Source organism: Brachycentrus maculatus, unplaced genomic scaffold, assembly GCF_059751285.1.
Source record: "Brachycentrus maculatus isolate JH-2025_06_01 unplaced genomic scaffold, ASM5975128v1 h1tg000057l, whole genome shotgun sequence".
NCBI classification, from domain to species: domain Eukaryota; kingdom Metazoa; phylum Arthropoda; class Insecta; order Trichoptera; family Brachycentridae; genus Brachycentrus; species Brachycentrus maculatus.
Window position 1 is genome coordinate 1,741,186 of NW_028280811.1, and position 22,673 is coordinate 1,763,858.

The window sequence follows — 22,673 nt, forward strand, 5'->3', positions numbered from 1 at the left end:
AGATTCTTCTGATAGATCACATTTCGACTGCATTCAGTCTACTTTCATCCTTCTTTTGCCAACTCCATGTTTCACTTCCATACATTAGAGTTGGAACCAGGACTCCATCGTGTACTGCCAGTTTAGCTTTCGCTGATAGGTTTTTATTTGTTGTAACTGATTTAAATGCACCATTCACTCTGTTAATAATATTAGAAATAATATTAGAAAAACATGTATTAGCTTTCATAAGGTTGGTAGTTTGGAGAAAACAAATACCGTTCTCTCGGCGTACGTCACAATTTATAAGTGCGCCAAGGCTCTCAAAGTTTCTAAGCTTTAAGCGTAGTTTTCTTATACTTGTACTATTTCCACTTATGTGTTATATCGGGGTAGGCTTTTCCTTATTACTACTTTTCTCATTTCCTCTATATTCTTCCATTATGGCCGAAGGCTGCCTGGATGTTCCACGGCCCAACTTTGATGTAACGAAACAAGGGTTGGCTTTGAATAAACCCCACAAAACCGAGCGACGAAGTCTGGATTAAGATTTCCCTCGTATGAAGAGCGATTGAACGAATCAGCAAATTTATTATAAGAGTATTGATTGGTAACTTCGAAATAACAAGTTGCGAACTTAAGTTTACCGTAATCGTGAAACATACGATTGCTTACGAAACACACAACATAAAAACATCAGTTGTTAATATTTTATCAGTGTTCAACATATAAAAAGTGTAATATAAAATTCATGGTTACATATTTTATCTCTTCACCATTTTCGTCTTATATGTTATATGAAATAGATAACTTGCTACATTGCAAAATTCCACTTCCGGCTCTCTAATTGATTAATTTTCAATTCTATATAATATTATATTTGTTTTTATAGATTTTTTTTTCTTTTTAATCGTTTTTTTAAATATTTTTTTCATTATTATTATTTTTTACTCAGTATTATGATTGAAATTTTCGAAATTTAAGTTAGAAAAGATTAACTTAGATTTTCTAAGCGTGCATGTACTCAATTTTACACCTGTATCTGTTTACCATTGAACAAGTATCGTTGATTTAAACAACAACAAAAAAAGTTTTTTCTTTTATAATAAATACACAAATTTAATCTTAAATTAAATATCGAATATTTACAACATTTTGAGTGTGTCCAAATACTTGTTCAGATTAGGATAAGGATTTTGGATTTCGACCTCTCATATTTACATAAGAATTTCTGCTTAGTAAAAAGCTTCTTTACATCTCACCAATAGATGTCTGTAGTGAAGTTCTAGTGATTCAAGAACAAGGTTTCTAAATTGGTTCATATATATAGAACTTCCAAGAATTTTAGTAGTGTGGTTGTCAATAATAGGTAGAATTGGTGAATGTTACACGTGTGTAAAGTGATCACTTAAACCAGCCTATGACGGTCGTCAGCCCCGTAAATGCCCAGACTTCCATATTCTTCTTTATCTTTAATGAGATCTCAAAAAATAGTATCGAATATTTATATGTTAGAGTAATAACTAATGAATTAATAAGTAATTATAACCGTATAAAAACGTCCTCATTTAAAATGTTGTTAAAAACAGATACGACAGATGTTCAAAAGCTCAATGACACGATTAAATAACAGTATCTTAAGTATGTCCAATTTTAAAACACAAATAAGAATGATTCAAGTGCTTCAAACATCGAAAGATTATGATTTTTTTCTATTAAATCAGAATGAGCCATAGCAACTAGGTATATGTTGTTTTATAATAATCAAAATGTACGATGGTTCTATTGTTGGAAAAAAAGTGAGATTGAAATATTATAAACTAAAAGTAGCTAACTACTTCTTTGCTTATCTGCAGGGGTAAGTACGCCACATAAATCTGTCTTTGCAAACAATTTTGGTCTTTTTTTACCTCCACCTTTTTTTAAATATTATTAAAAACAAAAACAAAAAAACAACAATTATTTCTGTGATCGTCATTAAAAAAACGAATTTACTTTCGCGAAAAACATTCATTGAACAATACGAATGTAGGAATTTACATAATTCGCAATAAACTAAATGCCCCGCTAACATTAAAATCCCCAGAAATAATTTAATGGAGCCATTAACAAGTATTAGTCAAGAATGTAGATGTATGGGTACATTACAACTGGAACTTGTATGTAAGCTCACACTCATAGATAAGTATGTATGTATATTAATGGAGTAAGTTGGAACTGAGAAACGGATTCTGCAGAAGATTATTATAAACCCTGGGAGATATCCAAACAATTAATTTTAATGACTAAATGCTATGATGAAAATCCGATCATTTAACCCTTTAACAGTTTTCTAAGTCAGGCCGAAATTGAATACTTGCCTACCTATAAAATAAAACGATTTGAAAAGCTTAGTATAGACAAAACACAAATGAAAAACATCCATTGTACGAACGACTTGATGAACTTTGAGTCTAATGAAATAATGTTTTTTACAAAACATTTTGAGTGTGTTCAAATACCGATAGATGTCTCTAGTGAAGTTCTAGTGATTAAAGAATAATGTTTTAAAAATTGGTTCATATTTATAGAATTTGAGTAGTGTGGTTGTCAATAATGGGTAGAATTGATGAATGTTACATATGTCTAAAGTGATCACTTAAACAGGCCTATTACGGTCGTCAGCCCCGTAAATGTCCAGACTTCCATATTCTACTTCATCTTTGATGAGATGTCAAAAAAAAAAATATCGTTTTCATACACAATGTTCAATTATTAATTATATTTAAAATATACTAAGAACTTTTATCGGTTATAATAAATACGTTTAAAATTATTTCATTTATTTATAATATTTTTTAACTTTCTTCCAAACCTTGAGGTGAAAAGTGAAAATCTAAATGGTTCACCTTACATATACAGAGTATATTGACTGAATGAAAAAAAAAAGTGTCGGGTTGTGGTCCCGTGGTTTGTCGCGGACTCTTAAATCAGAGTTTCTCGGTTCGAACCCGCTCTACCACAATTAAATACCTATTTCTATTAATGAGCCGCTTAGGATCACAGAAATAGTATGAAATTGAAATTTTTGGGTGAATAAAAAAAAACACGAATAAAAAAACACAAATATTTATCTTATTAGATTTTGAAATATAATCAAAATTACACGTTTTTTTCATAATTCCTTTTTCATTTCTAAACCGGTTGTCAATCAGTACAATAATTAACTTAATTGATGTTTTTATCAATTTTTTACGATAAATTTTTATTGTATTGAAGCAATATTAATAACTCATCTTGGTCACAACCGTCGTCAAGAAAAGGCGATTTGGTTGGCTTGGGCTTGTACTCCGCACGCCTCCTGAGAGCCTTCAAGCTAGCCTCTTTTACAAGGCATCAGGTTCGCGCCGCCCAGGACGACGACTGCTGACAATTCGTCGGCAGTTCTCGTCAGAACTTCGGGACGCGGATCTGACTTGGGAGGATGCAAGGGAGCTGGCAGCCGACAGAAAAGCCTGGAGACAATTTGTGGCTCCATATGCTCCACCTAGGGAGCGGATATGGCTTAATAATAAAAAAAATGTTATCTATATAAAGTAGTTAAATGTTAGACTCACGTATAGAATCTCAGGTCTGATGGATAAAAATTGTTTTGTATCAGTAATACGATTTTTACCTAATTATCGCTTACGATGGTTTGATAGGATAGATCGATACATATAAGGTACACTTTTCTATTCTGTCCCGGTATTTATTCAATTTGTTCATGTTAATATGTATTCACAATGGTAGAATGTTTGATTTGATTTAGTAAATATTTATATGGTTTGTAGGTAAACTAAAGTAAGCCAGGCACAACCCTTTTTGGTGGACATAATTTATTTTCAAGTCACAAAACTTTTCTGTGCGTTCGTTTTATGTTTAGTTCGAGTTCTAGCGAAATTATGAAAACTGTATTTTCTAAAGTTGGCGTTGTAAATTGTCAGATGCTTTTAGCCGTAAAGGTGTTTACGTGTAATTAGGGAACTGGATCATAGTCCTGGGACGGGGTGCCAGGATGCTATTAATTAATAATTATATCTTTAGTTCCACGACAGAGGCCATTAAATTATTGAGTTCTTACTTCGCGGAGTAATTTATGAACCCACGTAATTCTATTTTAAATATAATATTGGTTTATTGTGTATTGCTTTTATTTGAAGAATTAACATAATTTTTATAAATTTTCGACTCTGTGTGATAGATTTTTTTTTTCTCTTTGCTGTACAGTTGGAGTTTTTTCTAAATATTTTCACACCCAATAGTAAGTACATAAGGCACTGCATCGTATATAAGAAGTGTTATCTTGATCCAATATATTCTGCGTAAGGTTTATCCAATGTAATAATATCATGATGGTAGCTAAGTAATCATAATTATCGATAAACGATTAATCCTTCATGATCAAAAATCAAATTGAATAATATATTTTTTTCCTATTGGTATGTTATGTTGGTAAGTTTCACAAATTAAAGTGAAAAAAAATTGTTAATTTCATCTTATTACGTTAAAAAATCAAATTTTATAAATAAATCAATTAATTTTAAAATTACTCGAATTCAATTTTTATAATTCCATTTGAAATATGGGATGGTCAATATTTTTTTCAATCGTTTACATTAATTTGAACATAAAAAAATGTTAAACTGTTTTATTTTAACGTTAAAAAAATATTTGAAGATTCCATTTGGAGTAAGTAATGTTTGTGTAAAAGTTATAAAACATTATTTCAATCCAAAAATATAGAAAATATATTGTAAAATTAAGGGTAGGTGAATAAAAATCGTCAATTTATTAATTAAAAATGCTTTAGATAATCATTATTCAAATCCATTTACTAATTTCTGAGTCTACCAAGTTATATATAATTAAAAAAGAAATAAATATTAGTATTGCAACCATTGTTTTGCCTAGTTATGGCATCAAACACAACACACACAAGTATCAGAATATAAATTTTTGTCACAATTTTCATTTTTATGTGTTTTTTCAATTAAATACAATTTAAAAAATTAATATTTACATATATTTAAATGGAGTTCTATTAATGAAACGCCAAATCAACTAATAAATTTTTTAAATTTACTTACACGACAAAAATCAATATGGCTTATCAAAGAACTTGTAGTCAATCAATTTCAAAAGTCAATAACTATAAAACCGTCATTAAAACGTACCATTAAAAAATGCTTTATGGTAAAAATATTAAAACTGATTTTAAATAATTTTCCATACGATTAACCTTCCATGACGTCTAATGTACTTCAAATTGAAACAGGGTTTCATATAATATGAATAACCTAGAAAGGATTATGCATCAATCCGTAATATTTCCATTCCAATTGATTTGATTATATAAACAAGCAATATTTTATTTATAGTTGCTAATTAATCTGTGAAATATAGATGTAGTGTTTGATATCTCTTGTAATATTTCATTGTTAATAATTATCGTGTTAAACAAGTCAATTATGATTTATGGATTTTAATTGTTTTATTCCTTTTGAAATACCGTAACTGATTATTATTGTGTAAAAATACGTGATGTACTATTTATAGATTCTAACTTATGTATCTATTGCTCGATCTTTTTATTCTGCTGTTTTATATGTTGTACGAGCGTTATTTATAGAATTTTATTTATTTATTTTTCTTGGTTTTTACGTGGTTTCATTTTATAATAATGAAACCCTTTTCCGCACCCCAATGGTGCATAGGGCACTGCGTCATATAAACGCAGTGTTATCTTGATCGTTTACACATGAAGGAAAGGTGATCAGCCCTCCGCTTCAGGTACCAGTCCAGGGTAATATTGAATAAATATGAGAGTGAAAATATCACTTAAATTTATTTTACCCCCCTTGGTTTCATTTTATAATACGTGATAAATATAAAAATGGTATTTGTAGTTTCAAATCTGTAATCTTAATTTTAAAACTAATCAACAACTTGATTTAAATACCCAATGATATAGTGCTAAATTATTTTGAATTTTTTAAATGACTTTCGATTAATAAATAGATTTTTTATACAATGTATAAATTATACGACTCAATTCATTGTCTGCCAAAAAATTATTTTCTGCATAATCTCAGAATAAGATTTTGCAATAACGGATGACTTGAGTACGGAATAAATTTCAAGATAAAATGTTTTAATCCTAAAATGCATAATTTTTTAAAATAAAATAAATAAAATAATATGAAAATAACTCCTGTAATTGGAGATAATCCAGATTTTGTGAACAAGTATTTGGACACACTTAAAATGTTGTAAATAAATTGTCTGGTTAAATTATAAGCTTAAATAATAAAAATGAAAATGGTATTTTCTGGCGTTTCTCATGTGTGTGATTATAATCCAGGATTCGGATCTCACATACTAATATAAGAGTTTCTGCTTGATAAAAAGCTTCTTTACATCTCACCAATAGATGTCTCTCGTGAAGTTCTAGTAATTCAAGAACAAGGTTTCTAAATTGGTTCATATATACAGAACTTCCAAGAATTTAAGTAGTGTGGTTGTCAATAATGGGTAGAATTGGTGAATGTTACACGTGTGTAAAGTGATCACTTAAACCAGCCTATGACGTTCGTCAGCCCCGTAAACGCCCAGACTTCCATATTCTTCTTCATCTTTGATGAGATGTCAAAAATAATTTTTTGAAATCTTTAAAAATATTGATAATTCTAAGATTGAAAAAGGCTGCGTTCGTAAAGTGCACTTTATATCCGTATAATCAATTTCCGGTTGAGGTGCTTTTGGCGCGAAATTTGACAGTTGCACGGGCAGGCTAAGGCGAGTTCCCAAAGCACTTGCCAAGGAAACCAACGTATGAAGTTTCCGAGGCCTTCGTAACTTTTATGCATACAAATTGCTCCATTGTTCCATTTCGCAATAGTAATGATATCATTATTCCTTTCCACTAGATTTAATGCAATTTTATGGTGGCTATAAATATTTTATTCATTTGTAAAAAAGGGTTTTGTTAAAGAAAGCTTTTTGTTTTAACCAAATTATAACGTTGTGTTATCTCACTTAAATAAAATAACAATTCAATTGACTTAAAAATATGTAAAATTTTATTCAAAATATGGTCAAAATTCTTTTTGAAAAATCAATGAAAAACCTGCTTAATTTTGTTCGGCAACCGTTTGTTTTTCCTTTTTTTCTTTTTCCCCACATAATTTTGAACTGTTTCGTATTAACGTAGTATTTCTTCGTTACTTATTTAAAGGTAATTTGACTAATCCAGTACTTCAGGTACTTATCCAGGACAAAATAAAATGAGTATACTTTTAATGTGAAAAATCACTCAAAAATACTTTTAACCCACTCCCTTGTAAGTCGAATCCAATGCTTTCAGGACGGTAGATAAATACGCTAACTATTATACTATGGAGGCAGACTATTGGCGGAGTGATTTTACAGGTCAATAAACAAATATTATTTTTTAATATAGATTTAAAAAATATATATAATAAGAATATACGAACAGTTTTAGTAACCAATGACTTAGAGCTATATATACTCAAATTAAAAAAAAAAATATGGTTACATAATTAAACTATTGAAATATCATGCCCCTCAAATCCGTTTATTTTAATTTTTTTTTTCTTGAGTTACAGTTTGCATGTGTATGATATATTCGGCTTATATTTACAGGTATTTTTTTTTATTTGAAATATTTTTATAATATATTGTAAAGTCCTACTTATTTTTCTTTAAAAATCGAACAGGATGGTGGAATGTTAATATGTTCGTGGAAACTTATTGGCATCTGCCTTTGCAATGATAAATTACAAAAAAAAACTCATCGGGAAAAGACGACCCGTCACTTGCGTCGCGACGCAACGTCAGACCTTTAGATCCACGTCTAATGGATTCGCCATTTTTTGACCTATTTTGAGTCGCTATCACAAATGCTAATTGAATATTTTTTCGAACACTGAATATGTCAGTAATTTTTTGATCCGTATCAAATTGTAATAAGATAAAAGTATACTTAGGCCATAGTTGCGTAATATTTATGTAATGAACTGATTTATAGTGCAGTATAATACATCAATTTTCATTATTTTGATTGGCAAATAAAACCGAATTGTTTGATGTAATAATAAATATTTGAGATAACTTTGAGGAAGCAAGTAAGCTTTTTTCACAAAAAAACTATCGATAAATATAGTCGATGAATGAAAGTAAATTACATTTTTTTTAAAATATTTATTTGTTGAAATTTTAAAACCTTCCAAATTTATGCACCGATAACTTTGAATTTTTGACACCGAATTGCTTATAAGTATCCACGTGTTTATACATACACCTTAGAAATAAATTTAAAAGAACATTTTTTACTACAATGGCAACGCCATCTGTTGAACGTAATAGCAACACACGCGATACTAGACATTGATCATGAAATAAAACGTGTTTTCTGATAGTTGCTGTCCTTTCAACATTTTTTTAAAATAATTACTTTTCATTTTGAAATTTTACTGATAACTTATAAAACTTTTGCCGACCAAAAATCAAATTTCAAAATTAATACCCACCACAGAAAAACAGACTACAGTGGAAGAAAAACATAATGTTATAAACATATTATATTGTTACATATAATTATTAAAGGTTTTTTTTTTGATAGGGTATTATTATAAAATAATATGTAAATGGTAATGATAATTTAACATAATATCCTTACCTCTTAGTTTCCAATGTGGAAATTAAAGTAATAATTTTATTACTAGAGTAAATGTAGGGGAAAGTAATATGTAAAATAATATTTGCGGTTTAACCATTTAAGGTCACAGTAATGTTTTAACGATAGCCGAAATAAATCACCAGAATTAATTATATTTTCTTCAATTGTTTTCTAAATTATCACAAATGTATATTTAACAATCTGACCCCCCATAAACCCTTCCATTACATTTATTACATTTCCTGTAACCATTTTTAGGGGGTAATCTTTTACTAATGCAGACATAATTTATTCAGCCCTTTTAAGGTTTTGTTCACGAAAGGTACATTACTTATTATAATTTCTACCCTAAATTCTACGAGAGCTTTTGTTTTAGTACTAGATTGGTCTTTAAAAATATATTTTAAGACTTTTACAGAGCTATGAATATAAAATTATGTAAACTATTATAACATATAAATATGTGAATCGAATTCGTGTCGCCTATAAACTCACTGTATTTCTATATCCATATATCGATCCGCCTCCGCGGTGCTATGGTCAGCGTGCTTAACTACCGTGCTGGAGGTCCCGGGTTCGATTTCCGTGGTGAACATTTATGTCCGCCTCTAAAGTGCAGTGGCAACCTCGTTTGGCTTCCATGCTGGACGTCCCAGGTTCGATTCCCAGAGGTGTCAAAGTAAAGAAGTGTTTTTCCCTTCTAATAATAATTTAATATGACCTTAAACGTAAATAAATAATAACCTTCCCTTCATTTCATTGATGATCAACTTTTATTTATTGTTTCGGCATTAACTTTGTGGTAAGACATGTTACAATGATTAAAGAAAACACTTGTTTTTTACCACTTGAGTTTTATTATAGACTACATGTTTCAGAAGTTAAACTTCCATCATTCAGGTCTGTATAATAACTAATGTTATTATACAGACCTGAATGATGGAAGTTTAACTTCTGAAACATGTAGTCTATAATAAAACTCAAGTGGTAAAAAACAAGTGTTTTCTTTAATCGTTGATGATCAACTTAATATTGTATAAATTTAATGCAGTGCACTGTCAACGTTGGGTAAGGAAGAGGGTAAGAATAATATTTTAATTTTCATTATAAAATTAATTTTTAGCATATCAAATCTATGTGTAAAATATTTTATAAGGTTCACAATATTTTAGATGTATCTAAATATTTTTTTCATAAATTAAAAAATTTACTTATATCAACCTTCGCTGTTATTGAGTAAAAAATGGTGAAAGTCAAATTATATTACTTAAAACAGTCTTTGATGAATCGTTAATCCGAGAATTCCATTTTATTTTTCGTCTATGTTGAAATAAATATTTCAATACTATACGTTAATAGTTTTGTGTATTTTCCAAAGTCTATTTTTAATTTTTCATATTTATTCTCAGTTTTTTTTTCATTTGGTACATAAGTCTTATCTAAAATGGCCATTCGGGATTTAAATAGTTATATTGTAATGAATATTGATATCGTTTAAATTTTTAATTAAAATATGATTTTGAAAACAACAAAAAAATATTTTTGAAAAAAATTGCGTATTTTTATTTAAATAGTAATATTATAAATGATAAATAAAATTTGTTTTGGTCGTTCATTCACTTTTTCAGACTGAAAGAAAATAAACGAATTGATTTCAGGAAAATCCTATTAAATTTTGATACATCAGATAACCATTTTACTTTCATTTTCAGTTTTAAGACAAAAACATTTTTAAAATTCTGTTGGGTATAATAAATATATCCTTACTCAGTAATGAATATGCTTCACCTTCTGTTTGTTTCAAATATAAGTTAGAGTTACAAAATTCACTGTGAAAAAGATGAGAACAAATTACACCTGAATAAATGTTTCATTAATTGATTCGGCAGTCAATTTGTGGTAAAATCTGTCCATTTTTAATTAATGTTTTAATTAGTAAATACCATTATTGTGTGTATTTACTACCAAAATAGTGGTATTTACTATGTAAAAGATTAATTAAAAAAGGAATAAATGTTTTAAGAACCCTTTCATAATGGTTAGTAAGTCTTATCTATGAATTTCACTATGAAGATACTACCAATACTGAAAAGCAGATTCAGGATACGATTAAAATATACAAATTAAATTAATATAAATTGATATAGGTTCATTATTTAAACATTTTTTTAAATAATGAGGGTGTTTTTTTATTTAAAGCTGGATTTGTAATTTTTCATCGTTTTCGTTGTATTCACAACATGTCATTTAGCTAGAAAACAGGCTAGGAGTCATTAGAGAGTCCATTAGAGGCAAAAATGCTTTTCACAAAATATGGTAATTTCATCCGATTTCGTTTATGAAGAACAATACTCCATTTCATTTTACTAAGTTCCTTATAATGTTAGAATTTAAATAAAATCTACCAATTCAAAAAAAAAATAATTGTCTATTATTTTTTAACCTGAGTATAGATATTTATATCGTGATTGTACCTTAAGTTTAAAATTAAATATCTGTAAATATTTGATATTCAATGTTTTCTTACAATATAGGTATTTTTTTCTGTAATCTTTTTGGCGATTATATTTACGTTTTGTGATTGACTTACGTGAGTATTTTATTAGAATTATCTTAATTTTGCGTAAATAATTCATTAGAAATAAACAAATCTTTCTTAGATACCTCATTAGAAATACCGATATTTTACTTAGGCACCTCATTAGAAATATATAAATCTTACACAGGTACCTCATTAAAAATATCTAAATCTTACTTAAGTACTTCATTAGGAAAACCTAAATCTTACGTAGGTACCTCATTAGACATACCTAAATCTTGAGGAGAATAAAACTTGGTGAAAAGCATAGTTAAACTATTGTATTTTGTATTTTAGTTCATCTATTGTATTTAGTATATTATAAGCATTGTAAACTTTGTGGTATGGTAATATAACCCTCTCCTTATCCTTCATCGTTCACTTTGTGTAATACCTACTACTTTAATAAAAGTGGTATTTACAACATTTTGAGTGTGTCCAAATACTTTTTCACAAAATCTGGATTATCTCCAATTACAGGAGTTATTTTCATATTATTTTTTGACATCTCATCAAAGATGAAGTAGAATATCTTAAATCACTAATATAAGAGTTTCTGCTCAATAAAAAGCTTCTTTACATCTCACCAATAGATGTCTCTAGTGAAGTTCTAGTGATTAAAGAACAAGGTTTCTAAATTGGTTCATATATACAGAACTTCCAAGAATTTGAGTAGTGTAGTTGTCAATGATGGATAGAATTGATAAATGTTACACGTGTGTAAAGTGATCACTTAAACCAGCCTATGACGGTCGTCAGCCCCGTAAATGCCCAGACTTCCATATTCTTCTTCATCTTTGATGAGATGTCAAAAAATAAAAGTGGTATTACCCAAAGTAAAATATTAATGATAGGACAGTGATCATCTTTTGAATTGGAGTTATACCTACTTTACATGTAAAATGAAACATTGCAACAAAATATTATACTTTCAAGCATATAAAAATTAAATGTTATTTAATTTAATAAAATTGTGCCATAATTAACGACATAATATTATAAGAATATGAAAAAGGTAGGATTGATTTGCCAGTTTCATTTGAATTTTTTTAAAATATATTCAAATGTTAGTATGAACTAACCTCAAGCATTTCAGCCTTGCAAATGCAAGTAAATTTTGTATTTTATATTAGGGTTTTGACAAGTTAACATAGCGTGCTGTTATCCATATTCGGATTCCCATTGTTATTCAATAGATGAACCAACTCTATTCTGTATATCTAATTTATATGTACGAAGGCTTTTCAGTTTTCGTGTTTTCCTCCTGCAATCGTATTTCCCATCCGAGTCACGAATGAAGCAAGCCGATCACTCACAACAACTCTTGATGAAACTGAACATATCAAATAAATCTAATATTGTTCCAATTTTGTATTTCATCTTTCATATTATACTTTCAATGACATAAGCATTACACTCGTAACTCATGTGAAAGATGTACGAATCAATAAATCTGTGTTGAGTTATGTTCATGGCTGTCTCACGTGCTCCACACTTCCAGTGGTGTAGATTATATTATACGAATATCTAAAACTTTTTTAAAATCTTAATTTTAGTTTCTCTTTTCATCTTTAAATGATAATTTGATGAAATAAGTATTATTTACACTCGAAACATCAATTGAAAGATGTGAGTATCAATACATTTGTGTCCATGGCTATCTCACTAATGTATCGTACAAATATATATATAAATATATTTTTTTAAATTCATTATTTTATGTTTCATGCATATAAAAATTTCAATAATTTTTAATGACCCTATTTAAATTAATTTTTTTTGTAACATAATAATTAATAAATGTAATATTTAAATATAAATTTTCATCCCACTTCAAACAAATTACTGAATAAATAATATAAAAAGCATTTATAGTATTATACTCTTGTTCACAAAATCTGAGTTTTTTCCGGTTTTAGAATTGTTCTTATAAAGATTTTGCGTCATCTTTATTTAATACACTTCCTCATCCACATATGTTTTGCGATATCAATTACATCATTATTTTTTTTAACAAAGCATGTCTTTAATAAAGGATCCTTTGTCCCGATCACATTTTTGTCATTTTCAACGATGAATTGTTTTAATCAGATTATTATACTTAAAGATTGTGTTTTTTAGAGATAATTGTGTAAACTCAATAAAAAATAACCATAAATTTTACATGGAATTTTTTCGCTGTATTTTTCGTTAGTCTTAACTTTTTTAGGTAATTTAAAAATCTAAAACTGATAACTTATTATAACCCCAAAATCAATATTAAAGCATTAATTTTGTACGTACTAAATGTCAAAGGGTTAGTGATTAATTTTGTTTTTGTGTTTTGTAAGATCAAGAAATCTAGTTGATATCATTCTAAAGTCAGTCACTTGCCTTTGTATGAGACCGCCACAAAGGAAAGTAATTTACGGATGACTATTGACGTTATTGGCGGTTTTGTTACCACGTGGAAAACGTAGAACGAAGAAGTATAAAAGTACGTATCTCCGAAAGCAGAAAGGTCGAGTGTTTGCTCATGAAATTAAACATTAAAAAAAACTAGCTTTTAACTTGCCTTTTACCAATTTTCGAATTCTGATTATTTTATCCGACAAACAAGAAATTACAGATAGATTTGATTGATTTTCAAGAAAGAAGAAGAAGAACATGGAATTTTATTGAAAATAAAATACTTAATTTTTATCACTCAAATGTTTTATTATTATGATAAGTTTTGGAAACCGTAGATGCTCTTATCTACGGGTATAAATATAAACTTTAAATGTATAAATACATAAAATACCTAAGTGGTAAAAAACAAGTGTTTTATTTATAATTCTATCATGTAAAAACAAACCAAGTGAGCGCCAAAACAATAAAAAACATAAAAATATAGAAGTCTGGGAATATATAGGGTTTACGACCTGTTACTGGATTGTTTAAATGATCACTTGACGTGTAATATTCACCATTATATGCATGATAAATAACTACACTTTTAAATTTAGGAGGACATTTTTATGTTTAAATTGAACTTTCTTTCACATGCCACGTCTTCGACACCATCTGTTGTTAGATGATGCTAAACATGGTTACTGGAAAATATAACTGCCTTTTATTTTCCTTGAATTTAAGTCATTTAAATCTGAGGACTGTTCATTCTGATGTTCAAACTGTGAAATTGGCAGACCTAAAGTCTATTGACTGAAAACGCAAACTAACTAACTACCTAACCATCATGCCGCTTCCCCGCACGGGTAGGCAGAGAGAATAGAACGCCACACCACTCTATCTTTGCAAACATTATTCGTCTCTTCCACGTTCATGCATCTCCTCATTCACCCCCCGATTGTTTCGACTCCTTACCTTACCGCTCTCAAGTATTTGGCATACCTGATCGAGCCAAGTTTTTCTCGGTCTTCCTCTGCTCTTTTTTCCAATAACATTCACCGCATGAATTTGTTTTACTGTGCTTTCCTCACTCATTCGTTCTACATGTCCAAAACATCTCAACATACTCAACACACAACTGTAAACGCAAGTAAATATTATGTTTTATTGTAACATGATTTTTTGACTGAGACTAACAATATTGTCTTCACATTACTATTTTATTCAATCAATACACAAATTAACGTAATTTCATTGATATTCATTTGCACACCTTTAGTAATAACATAACATACTGCATTGCAGATAAAATCATATTTTTCGTAATTCGTCTACATACAATGATGGTTGATATATTTATATTCGCATTCAGTGATGCATAGGGCACTTAATTGTATGAAAAAATTGCTATCATGATCATTTATTGAACGAATTCAAGGTCTTGAGCTTCTTAATGTAGTCCAGGATGATATAAAAATGATAAGAAAGAATTGGTAATTTTTATTATTTTGACTCTCTTGAGACAACAACAACATCTCAATGTGTTAGTATCGTTGAAACTATAGGTAAAATTCAAATAGAATCCTAACTAACTAACTAACTGACCATCACGCCCCTTCTCCGCAGGGGTAGGCAGAGAGAATAGAACGCTACACCACTCTGTCTTTGCAAACATTCTTCGCCTCTTCCACGTTCATACATCTCCTCATACACAGCCGCCGATTACTACGACTCCTAACCTGACCACTTTCAAGTATTTGGCACACCTGATTATGCCATGTTTTTCTCTGTCTTCCTCTGCTCCTTTTTCCAATTACATTCGCCTCATAAATTTGTTTCACCGTTCTTTCCTCACTCATTCGTTCTGCATGTCCAAACCATCTCAACACACCTTTCTTAATTTTATCGATAATTCATATCTCAGCTTTGCATTCCTTCCTTATTTTACTATTCGAACATCTATCATACATCGTTTTGTCGCAGATTCTTCTGAGAGATCTCATTTCGCCTGCATTCAGTCTAATTTCATCCTTCTTTTGTCAACTCCATGTTTCACTTCCATACATTAGAGTTAGAACCAGGACTCCGTTGTGCACTGCCAGTTTAGCTTTCGCTAATGGGTTTTTATTTGCTATAACTGATTTCAGTGTACCATTCTTGAATTGAATACACTTTTGAACCAAATTGAATAAACTTTTGATAAATTATTTTTTATGAATCCCTTTGACTTGACTGGATAAATATTTTTAATTTTCAGATATTTTTTTCCAATATTATTTGGGCTTAAGGAATACAGGGGATCTGTCGATAAAGATTTCTGAAAAAACTTAAATCCCGACCCTAAAAAAGCATTATTTTAAATGAGTGAATAAATGAATACTCTATTCTCATAAAAAGGAGATAATATTGACCCAAAGCAAAAGCTTGCGGGTAGTCGGCTTATTGTGTTTAAAAAATCCCTAATATCTGAGAAAAAATATTTATAAGAAGCGATAAAATTCAAGGGTTATAAATGACTTAAATATTTCTCGTTCAAATTTTATACTAATATTTAAACTGCTTTAAAAAATAACAATTCATGATAAAATAAAAGGGGAAAATCCATTTAAAAGTTTTAACTTCCTTTTTAATAAGGTAAAACATATTTATTTAGGACATTGGAAAATACAGAGAACATAGGTGAACAAATTATTGTAATACGTTACCATCAATCCTCTGTACTAGGCCATACATTACTTTTGATGCTTTTGTTATTTGGTTGTACATAGTGAAAGTGATTTTTACCAATTCCTAAAATTTACCGTACCACAAAGTTAACAACGCTTTTATTGTACCTAATTTATTATTTTTAGTCTGTTCTTAGTGTCACGTGTTTTATATGGAAATCCTGCCTAATTATTACATCACGTTTGTATTCTGGTTAAACTGAGTAAGGTCAGGTAGAGTAAATAAAGTTCATAACATGTCGCTAATGAGGTTCGGTGATACCAGCCAGCACCAGGTCACCACACCCAGCTCTAGCACGAGAATTATTTTAATTAATTATAGAGAACATCCATCCGTGTGTGCGGAGCAAACCACCGTGGTCGCATTTGCGGTCAAATTGGATGTTTTCCACCTAAACGGAAGGGAATATTTATGTAATTACAAGGGCTTGGAATTGATATGATGAGTATATTTTTCCTGGGCCTAAAAATGCAACTTTATGTCAATCGTTCTCAATCTGTAATTTTTCCATACATTTCCTTATTAAATTATAAATAAAACACTTGTTTTTTTACCACTAGATTACTACATATATACTTAAGTGGTAAAAAACAAGTGTGTTATTTATAATTTCATTATATCTTACTACAAAGTGAATGCCGACACAATAAATAATAAATAATAAAAACCCTTATCCGCACCCCAATGGTGCATAGGGCACTGCGTCATATATACGCAGTGTTATCTTGATCGTTTACATATGAAGGAAAGGTGATCAGCCCTCCGCTTCAGGCACCAGTCCAGGGTAGTATTGAATAAATATTACAGTGAAAAAATCACTTATATTTATTTTACCCCCTTGGGAATCGAACCCGGGACCTCTAGAACGGTAGCCGAGCGTGCTGACCATTACACTACGGAGGCGGACTCGGCGGATAAACAATATGTTTTCTTATTTATTAGATAGGTATGATTGTGAGCTGAGATACATGCCAGCATCTTTGAAAGATGATAGTTAACATAGTGATAATTGATAATAATGAGTGATAATCTAATTATGAGGTTATAAAAATTGAAAATCTTGAAAAATTTAAAATTTTCAGGCGCCTCACCAGCAAATTTCCGGTTAATTTATCTACATTTTGGTGTACGCGTTTTTTGTTTTAGTGTTCTAAGGATATCAGCAATATGAAGTTGTTAATTTTGAAAAATTTCAAAAGGGTTTTAAATCAAAATATCTTTGACCTGTAGCTACTGAGGTGGATTTAATTTCACGTAACCACTGACGTGGGGGCCGCAGAGGCCCGTATATATATTTGCTAATATTTAAAAATCTTTACGTTTTAAGGCTAAGTGTTTAATAATTAGCTTTAGTGAATATATTTAAACAAAATAAAATCATTTTTGGTAAATTTATTTATTTGAAATTAACTATAACATCAATGTTAAGAAAACACTTAGCATTTTTTGGAAAAAAATTACATGTGATCATAAATAACAAAGTTTTAAAAAAATATTTTAAAAAATCAAAAAATTATCTTAGAATCTTAATTTTGAATAGTTTTTCTAGCAAATGGCACATCAGTTATTTTTATAATATAATTGGAACAAAAAAATTTACACGCATCCATTATTGCGAATTACACACAATCTGGGCAAACCTGTTTTGCACATTGAAGGCATACATGTTTTTTTCACGTGTTTGTAGATTTCCTTTGAAGCTTCGAAGGACATATGTAGCACCTTCTTCTTGTTTTAAAATTTTCTTCGTCAACTTCTTGACGGTCAGGTTCAGGCATATCCTTTCCCAGCACAACGTGCCAAATTCAAACGCAGCTCACGTGGAAACCTCTCTTTCAACGCTCGTTAGCTTTAGATTTGAAAGGTTAGTTCGTCTAAATGTATTAAGTTATGGAACTCGAATGGCTCTAGATAGTGGTTGACGCACCTATTTGTAGCGATTTTTCCCATAAAGGATTGAATTGATGACAGAGGAACATCGTCATCGGGAGACGTCTGTTCTTCGAGAACATTGTCAACCTGTTATTAGGGTTTCGACTCACTATGTGTATCTGAGTTATGCTTGTGAAGCTCCGATGTAAAGGTGTCATCAATATCTTCAGCCTTCGAACCACTTGAGTCTTCACGATCTATCTGCGACATCACGGCTGAGTCAAAATCATTGTTTCCTGGCACTACGGTTCTTCTATTTTTCACTACATGTTATAATTATTACCGATAAACCATTTTCTCTCGGATATCGTAATGGGTTCCATATTGTAAAAGTTTTCAAATTGAAGCAACAAAAAAAGAAAACTAAATCAAAACTTTTTTACAAAAAAGTTACGTAACTAGGTACTGAGGTGGGTTCATTTAGGCCCACGAAAATTTTCAAAATGAATTTACTTACTGAAATTGCTTACGCAAACACGTGGATTGCCGTTGACAGCCTCAGTGTAACTAAACTCGAAGGTACCTACTGGAAGATACGAGTGTATCGTACGTGAGGGAAGAGAATAACTCAATATTTTTACTTTCTCGGGGCCTAAGCGGCCCCCACCTCAGCAGTTAAAGGTTAAATGTATAATTTTTATCTCCTACATAGATTTTTCATAAAGATGATTATTTTAACGTTATATAAATATATCATAGTCATACAGGAGAAAGTGACCAAGTGCATTTCTTACAAAAACGTGATCATTGACTATTTGATATCTTACTAGTTTAATATTGCCCTGAAAAAAATCCCAAAGGATTTTAAACTTGGAGGTATAATATATTGACTTGGTGAAAATGACTAACTGCATTGATGTTTATTTTCTTGCCAAGAAAAAATGATTAAAATAGCCCTCCTGAACATTTTACGTTTGGTAAGTTGGTCACTTTCTCCTGTACTACTACAATATGGCTTGAGGCGTTTGAGTTGAGGTGCTAGAGGCGCATGTTGGGAATACATTGGTCAGAATATAAAGGAAACATTGAGATTTTAAGCAGTGCTAAGGAGATTAGATGCTTACTTAACAAAGTTACACAATAGTTAGTCAAATAGATAGGCCTAACTATGGCCTTCTTGCGATTCAGAAAGGCATGTGCAAAGGCACAAGCTGTAAAGGATGACCCCGCTTAACATACATGTATTAAATTATTTCTGATATACGTTGGAGCAGGTATGACGAATTGAAGAGATGGGCGAAGGATTGAGAAAAGTGGAGACTGACCATGAAAGAAGCAGACCAATCATCGCAAAAAATAGCCTTCAGTACAAATATTAAAAAATCCTATGATACTAAAAAGTTGTTTCATTGGTGAAATCTGTACCGCATGCCTACCAAATCTAGTGGTTTTTGACTGACCTGTTTTGAAATTAAAATAAAGCTTCGGTCAATTTGATATTTTTCAAAGAATAAAAATCAATAAAAATTATAAATTTCATTGAATTTATAAAGTTTTCTTGAATTTTAATACCAAATATTATATTGTACAATCATGACCCTTTGATGAACATCCAGCAAAAAAATGTATATCCATTTGTAGGCTTTTGATTTTGTTAAGAAATAGGTTTGTCATGATCAATGTTTAGAATTGCGCGTGTTGCTATTTGGTAAAATATATGGCGATGCCATTGCGTCAAAAAAAGATGAACATCAAAAAAGAAAAAAAAGTAACACTTTGTTTTGAATCAAATCGATGAATAAATTTAAATAAATTTGAAATTTTGAACAATTCAACAAAAAACAGGTTAACATTAATGAAGTCATTTAAAACTATATTTTAAAGATATTACTGTAATATATTAAAAAATATTATACTTAAAAATACAACAACATTTTTTACTAATAATTTTAGAGCTAAAAATAATATTTTGGTTTAATTTACGAAGTAAGTTTAATTTTCGGTTATAAATTTTATTGAAGATTTGAAGAGGACCTAAAATCACAAAGATCTTTACAGGATTAAAGCAAATCTTGTGGTTGAGCTTATTCAAAATTCAAATTGTGGGAAGACAAATTCAAAGAACAAGAAGACAAATTCACACATAGAAATATGACCACAATCTATTAAAATATATACTCTGTGTTTTCTCAAATTTCAAAAAAAAATATTCTCCAAAAACAGTATTTTAAATATTTAAGACAGTACAAAAAAAAACAATTTTAACTCACCTCGAAAATTTCAAATCTGAAAATCACTTTTATAAACCAGTTTTATGTGAAGCAGTACAATTATTATGGTATGGTTTAAATACAACTGTTGATTTAAATCATAAATATTTTGATATAATCACTTTTTCATGCAAAGTTTAACTTTGACTTTAACTTAATTATTTAAAACATTTCAGCGCAAAGAGAACTAAAAACTTTCGTTCCAAATTTTAAGTTTTACACTTTCGAAAGTCAAAGCGCAAGCACAAACTAAGAGTGTATTTAATTTAATATCTAACAAAAGTATTTCGAACTTTTTCATCGAAACTTATATTAAAATTTTCTTTCACTTTCACAATTTCAGTATCCAAAGTATTTCAATTAATAATGAAACTTAATTTACTTGTTGAAACTAGCTTACGTCCACCCCGAGAGCTTTAAGCACACTGACTACGTAGATCAGAGATGCGGTCTGTGACAAGCCGAACTTTCCCGAAGGTTTCCGAGGCGCCCCGAGATTTTTCGGCACGACTTATTGATGTGTGAAACAACGATGAAATCGTTTCTTTTGGAGGGTTTATTAATTATTAAAGGTAGGATGTCAATTAAGGGATCACTGAACATGATTAATCGCAATTTTCAAAAAATATTAAGGTTTTCTAAGTAGATGCTTGGGGTTTAATTAAAAAAATACGTGCAAGTTCTTGTTAGGAAATCATTAACTTTACGGTTCGGTTAACTTTTAAAAACTTTTCTTCCTTTTTGTTTGAGTGTGTAAAAGGCTTCTTTAATAATTTATCTATATTTTTGTTTCAGTTTTAAAACGAAAAACTTAAAAAAAAAGTACTTAAAAAAATTGGTGAATGTATATTTTGTCTAGTTTAAGATTGAAAGGCAAAACATCTTTTCGAACTTTATCAACCCTTATATGAAAAGTAAAATTAAGTTGTATTTCATACATCGGTATTCTTTTGAATGCGATTCATTCGTTGTTGAAATACTCCGTCGTGTTTATCCTTATTCATTTTTATTAAAATATTATGTAAATTTATAATACAACAAAATTAAAACTTTCACCTACAACTCAAAAATATGTGGGTAATTACCCAATAATAAATTTAAAACAAGCAGTTCAATTGGACCAAAAAAGGATGTTTCAAAAACTGACCAGGAAAATAAATTTATAAACGAAATAAACACGTTTAAATTAATAAACTAAAATAAATTTTATTTTAAATAATGTGCTTATTCGAGAAACTGATTGCAATGTAAACGTTAACATATTTAGTAAAAGTAATTAGAAAATATATATTAAACGTGAAATATCAAATTGATTACATTTATTTATTCCATGTAATGAAACTTTACGTAAAAGCGCATTTTTGAACAGATTCCTATTTGAATTTCCATCGAACGAACCCTTATACTGGTATTATTGTAGTAGTAGCTCGTTAAAATAAATTGAACCCACATATTCGTCTAATATTATTTAGTCATGCAAAATATTTTTCCGGCAAAATTGATTGCTAATGTTATTTAATAGTCTTGCATAAAATTACAATTAAAGTTGTTGGTTTGACGAGGCCATAAAATATAATAAAATATTTCGTTGCTTTAGCTTACCAAACATACGTGTTTATGTGTGAGTGTATATGCACAATAGAACGCCATACCAATCTGTCTTTGCATACAATCTTCGGCACTTACACATTCAGTTAATTCACTCTCACCCGCCATTTATTTTTACTCCAACCTGATCACTATCAAGTATTTCAAATACTGGAACAAGATTTCTGCGGATTCCTCATTCTATTCAGCGTTTTCATTTCATTCACACGTCCAAATCATCTCAAAAAAACTTTTTATTTTATTTTATTTTTTATTTATTATTATTTTTATATTTTTTTATTATTATTATTTTTTATTATTTTTTTAAATTATTTATAAACATTTATTTAAATCACAATTTACACATATTTTGATTTTTTTTTGGCAGAGACCACCAAGCCACCTTGATATTAACTTTAATATATTTTTTAAAAATCTACCTTAAACTAATGTACATATATAACATTATTTTATTAAAACAATAAGTGTCGTCTTAATTTTATTTTGTAATCAGTACCAAAAACACACTTTATACAATTTTTGTTACAAAATATAGACCTCAAATACTAAT

At 29.5% G+C, this 22,673-nt stretch overlaps 1 protein-coding gene across 1 annotated transcript in view; it reads right to left on the bottom strand.

The window, feature by feature from the left end:
• Positions 1 to 20,948, bottom strand: part of LOC148311765 (limbic system-associated membrane protein-like) — a 122,886-nt gene extending 101,938 nt beyond the window's left edge. The window contains exon 1 of the mRNA XM_088278438.1: positions 20,516 to 20,948. The gene's annotated coding sequence lies outside the window, so the exon portion shown is untranslated. The remainder of the gene's footprint in view (positions 1 to 20,515) is intronic.
• Positions 20,949 to 22,673: the final 1,725 nt, after the last annotated feature.